Consider the following 6,176-nt stretch of genomic DNA (forward strand, 5'->3'; position numbering starts at 1 on the left):
CGAGAATGTCATGACATTTATATTACAAAAATTATTCATATAAACCCAAAAGAGCAACAAGTTCCACATGTCTACATATATATTACAAGACTTCTCCACATAAACCCAAAAGAGCTAGAAATGTTCTCACGTCTAGACAACTCCCCTTGCTGCGAACAAAACATCTACCATGTTGTCACCAGTGTTATTCATGCTAACATGATCCCCTTCCAAAGCATTGCCTACATTGCCCGCTGATGTGGAACTAACATGCTCCGGAGACATATAGTTCTCATCATTATCATATCGATAGAATTGTAGATCAAACAATTAACTATCGCGGTTAAAGTTATAGAGTGCTAGACATGCTAATAAGGATCAACGTGGTTCAATAGGGTTTTCGGCCCAATCTTTCACGACGATTGATAAGATAAATAGCAGAAATACCCGACCAGAAACAAGATCTAATCGTGCAATCTCAGACACAGACGAACATTGCGCAGAAGTAAATCGACACCACACTCGGCAACAACTTCAATGGAGAAATGGCAATAACGGAGGTTTTTAGACAGCTCCCTCGAAACTCGATACGGGAATTTTACCCTAGACAACACATGGTGTTTAATCTAAAAAACATAACCTAACCTTACAATGGCCGTAGCCCTTGGTTTTTATAGCCTGAACACACGTAAAAGGAAATAATCAAACCGACTGGAACTAAGAAATCTAAACAAAAACAACTAGTGTATTTATCTTGCACGTTATCTCTAATGGCCATGCATGTGGGTGGGCCCCATCCTATTTCCTTCAAGCACTTCAACTCCCATGGCTGAAACCTTGGTGAAATTAATCCCTTTTCTGGTGGACGTGGCCACGCAAAGTAGTAGCCAGCATGAACTGAAATAAAATCAATCGAGCTTGATTCTCGTGTTGTCATGTGGCAGAAGAAATAGCATGAACTAACTCTATATCTCCTTACTGGTTGTCTGGCGTAAAAAACACATGGACCTGTATTGACCAAAATCAGCATATTATGCAAGTTGTTCTCCTTATCAAATATATATGAGGTACCACATCACATGCAATGATAATCTCTCTCTATTTTTCTATTGGATAACTTGATATACCATGCAAGATGCACCATTTCTGCTTTGAAACCCCGAATGCTCTCTCAATAGCATTCCGAAGAGATGAATCAGCATGGTTGAATATTTTTATCTTCCCAGACGATGGTCCAGTCAGTCTAAATTCAGGTAGATGATACGTTGTTCCTGTATATGGTGAAATATACCCATCTTAATTGGGATAACCTGAATCAACTAGATAGTATCTTCCTGAATGAAACACAAGTTAGTGCTAGCAGATATGACAACAATATCACGTAAAGAAGAGTGCACAAGCCTAACAAATACCTGGAGAAGGATGAGGAAAATTTACTTCAGACTTAAGCAAGGTATCTTTGAATATCCTCGTGTCGTGCACGGAACCTGGCCATCCTGCAACTATGGAGGTGAACCTCAAGTCAAAATCACAAACATCCATAAAACAACCATAACATTCTGTGTTGGATATCCAAGGCGACCAACATGGTTGACCGTATCAGCAGCTGGCACAATAACTTGCATGTGTGTCCCATCAATTTCACCAATTGCTCAATTTAAATGAGGTGTAATCTAGAATCCCGTAGCCTCTCATGCACTATTGGGAACTGTGGATCAATAGGCTTGATGATATCTCCCGCTAACTGATTCACACAGTATTGGTAGTGTAATGCACCCATGCTTGATACAACTCTTTTGTTGAATCCCGGCCCATTTATTTTAAATTGTGGCTTGGTGTAGTTTTTCCCCGTCCTAATACCAAATTCTCTACCTAAATTCTTGTACCCCTACAGACTAAGGAAAGCGGTAGGCCTATTTCCTTTCTGCTTTGGCTCCTTGCAGATATCATAAAATATTGTAGTGGACAATGCATCCCAATATGCCTTAGGTGTCTTATCTTGATCCATCTAAAGGCATAAGGCAAAACATTTAACTCCATGCATGATGTAAATAAAATGTAGGTTCATGCCAAAATAGCCCACAAATTACCCAATGTTACCTATAATTACTTATAGCTTTCATTTCAAAATAATACACAAACAACCCATAGCTCATACATATTAATCATATAGCCTCCCACATATCATACATTATGTACACAATAGCCCACAGATCATACCAAAAGATTACAGTCCTCACCTTTCGATGTAGAAGGATCTTGTTGCAGGGACGGGCAACAAGTCCTCGTGGTCGCATCAAGGACGGGCAACACAGCGTCGGGTCGCAACAGGGACGTGTACCACGGCGTCGAGTTGGCAGCAGGCCGTCGGGGTCGCAGCAGGGATGGGCAGCAGGGAGTCGCAGCAGGGATTGGTAGCTTGAGGATCTCTTGTCTCCCGCCAGAATCGAAGGAGGCGGCGGCGGGAGTTGGAGGTGGCCGCGCGGGTCAGCGGCGGCGAGAGATCGATTCAGCGGGGGCCAGGAATGGAGGAGGGAGCGGGGATCCCACGGTTGCTGCTGGGAACGGCGGCGGGGTGGGCGAGGGCCGCTTGGAATGTGGCGACTAGGGAACAACGGTGGGGAAACCCTAACTTGGCGCCTCCATCACCAGGGACAAGTGCGGGGGAGGGAGGAATGAGCACTAGTAGGAAAGTAGCTATATGTGGGATGCTATTCCGTGGCGCATCACTTTTGCGTGCGCCACAGAAATGCGCACCAGACACGGTGCGCCACAAAAATAGTTTATTTTTGTGACGCACTAGGCATGCATGCGCCACAGAAATAAGGTGGGCCCCACACATGGCCAGCCCCAATCATTGGTTTCACTATTTCTGTGGCGCACAGGACCACGTGCGCCACAGAATGGCGACCAACCCCGATGCACCACAAAATTAAGACATTATGTAGCGCACCAGTCCCGGAGCGCCACATAATTAAGATATTCTATGGTGCACCTTGCCTGGTGTGCCACAGAAATAAGACATTCTGTGGCGCACTGGTCCTGGTGCGCCAGAGAAGTAGGGAACCGGATCTAGAAAAGTGCCACCCCCACCTACCACACTACCCAAGTCATTCTTCTTCCTCCTTCATCTAGCTCGTCTCCCCCTTCTCTCTCATCCCATTTTGGTCATACTTTTCACTTGTTTTGGTACTTATTGCACTTACTTTGGTTGATACATAATTGGTGGTGAGAAGAAGGCTCTCCATACTCTCTCCTCCTCTCCAACACACCACACTCTCTGACTCCCATCGATCGCACCACACATGCGGCATAGAATGTGGTATTTGGTGCGCCATAGATGACCCTTTTCCTACTAGTGGAGACGGGGCTAGCGATCGGGGGTTTTTTTCCACTGGAGGCCTTGTTTATATACGGGGGTGGAAATTTTCTCGTAATTTCTTCAAAGTGTAAGGGATCTGTAATGTCCCAGGTTTAGAGACGATCGAGGGGTAGATTTTAGAAAGGGATGTGCATTGCATAGTAAATTCTGGGGAAATTTCGCGCTTTTAAACAAAAATTGCATCGAAGGGGGACAAGTTTCTCTCTCGACACCTTACAGGGTTAGGGTTTCGAGAGTGCGACAAACTTGCTTCTTTCTAATTAAACTAGGGTTTTGAGAAGAGAGGGGAGAGTTTGCATCATAACTTAAGTTGCATGATTGAATTCAAACTTAAGTTGAATTTGAATTTCAAATTCAAACATCAAATGAATATCTCATAAATTCAATTGTGAGGAAATTCATCAAGTAAATTATAAATAATAAACAATATAAGCAATTAAGGTAAAGTAAAGCTCATTAGAGAAAACTTTGAGCTTTATTGATCATCACACAATTTACATTGTCATTACAATATTCATAATGGAAATAAATGAATATTACAACACATTACAAGAATTGGGAAATTGATAAATAAAAGAGAATAAAAAAGAAAAGTACAAGTAATGACCCTAGTCTAAATGCTACAAGATCATCTTCACTTCATCTTGGATTTGATAAACTCCATGTTCATTTTGATCAATTGTTGATCCCTGTAATCACACAAACAAAGACCAAAGACAAGTGTTATGCCAAGTGGCATTGCCACTTGGCAAGTTAGCAATAAAATGAGAAGTTGAGAGGATATTATCAAGATCAGCCGAGCTGATCCACCAAATGGACCAAGTTCCAACCAGGAACCACACAGTGCAGCTCACAAGGCAAGTGTGCATGTCCACCGAAGCACATACACAGCCAGGGAGAGTCACCAAGATGACTAGGCCAAGCTGTCGACCAGGGAGAGCAAGAGAGCACATATTTAAACTTTTCAGAGCCAAACCCTAGCCATTTGCTTCATCCAACGACAGCAACAGGGTAAGTCACCAAGAACACCAAGAACAGCTTGAACAAGAGGAACAGCCAGGTCTTGCTCAACTTGTCCAATCTCACCACCGAATCGGACCAAGAATCACAAGTCACAAGGAGGAGCGAGGGCAAGTCAAGCAAACCACCGGAAGCAAATCCTCTACAACAACACTTTAATCTAGGAGCTGGAGTGAGGTATACACTTCATCATGAGCAAACCAGATGGTTTTGCTCATAAATTGCACTGAGCATGATCTCAAACACACCACAAGGGTAGAAACCCTATATGTGAGTCATCATATGGCTACCGGCCAAATTGGTGCAAGTGAACAAGAGAGAAACAAATAGGAAAGCACCTCGGGAACATTGGCTATGCCAAACCAGTGACATAATCAAAGAAATCCAACAAGGGATGATCCTATCTAGCTAATCAGTTTCACTCAGCACCTATAGCCACTACACCATCAGACAGATAGACTATAAAGTGTCTATTCTTGTTTGTCAACATCAAAGATCACTGGAAATCCAACAAGGAATTACCCAGTGATGCATTCATAAGCCATAGCAAGCCAACAAGGGTGGGAGCTACCTAAACAGCAATGAATTGCTGTCAAGGTTACCTCAACCACTGAAACAGCACAAATATCATCACCCAGATTTGGGTTCAAAGATGAGCTAGGGTCCCCAACCACTGTTGGCATCCCTCTAGCTCCATCAAGTTTATCACAAGAATCATCACTGCAAGCAGTTCATCTCATTTATCCATCAAACAAAGCAAGGTAATACAGATAAATGAATTATACAAGTAACCAAGTCACCAGAATCATGCACATGATCCAGAGGATCACTGCAAGCATCAGATGATGCTTGAGCAAGCACCAGCAATGATCTGTGCCACACTTATACACGAGAGAGAAGTAACAGACAAGGCACAGCAACAGGTAACCAATCCAATGATCAGCTATTGATGCTCACATGATCATTAAAGCTTGTTAGAGCATGCTGCTGCATGCTAGAACTCACTCTAAGCATTAACACATGGACAGATAATTAAATTAATCATATAACTGAACAATTGCATCACAGATAAGGGCATCAGGAAGCACAATTGTATCCAGAAGCACTTTATCAAAGAAAGGGGCAGTTAAATTAGCAACTAGGCTCAAATGAGCATGTCCATGAATTAAAGCACAGCTAAAATCTCATCAGGAGCACTGGCACTTGCCAAAGGCAAGGATCATCACAGTATGATCAAGTCAGGGGCAAGCAATGGCATGTACAGGAGAGGCATAGTACACCAAGCAACAAGCAGAGCCACTAAATTACACAGAGCACCACAGCATGATCATGAGCAAGAGCTCATGAGTTGCAACAGCTAATAATGGAGAAAGAACAGCAGAAGCACAGCCACATAGGCACAGTAGCATAGCAGCAGAGCAACAGCAGCAGTTAACCAGAAGTACAACAGCAGCACACACGCATGCACAGCAAGCGCAAGCAGCGGGCACGGCACAGCATCTCCATGGGAGAGGCAGGGCAAACCCTAGAGCAGAGCACAGAGAAGGAGGAAGGAAGAGAGTATTGGAGGCGTGTACCTGGAGCAGAGCACCGGCGTGCCATGGCGGCACGGCGGCACAGGCCACCCACGGGGCGCCAAGCCGCGCCTGGCTCGGCGTCGCCGAGCACGAGCACCCCATCAGCAGCACGGCGGCCACGGCACCCGGTGTCGCCGGAGAGCAAGCACATCACCGCGCAACCTCCTCGGCCGTGCGGGAGAACGCGGACGGGGGCGAACGGCGAAGGAGACGATGAA

Source organism: Lolium rigidum, chromosome 6 (assembly GCF_022539505.1).
Source record: "Lolium rigidum isolate FL_2022 chromosome 6, APGP_CSIRO_Lrig_0.1, whole genome shotgun sequence".
In the NCBI taxonomy this organism is placed as follows: domain Eukaryota; kingdom Viridiplantae; phylum Streptophyta; class Magnoliopsida; order Poales; family Poaceae; genus Lolium; species Lolium rigidum.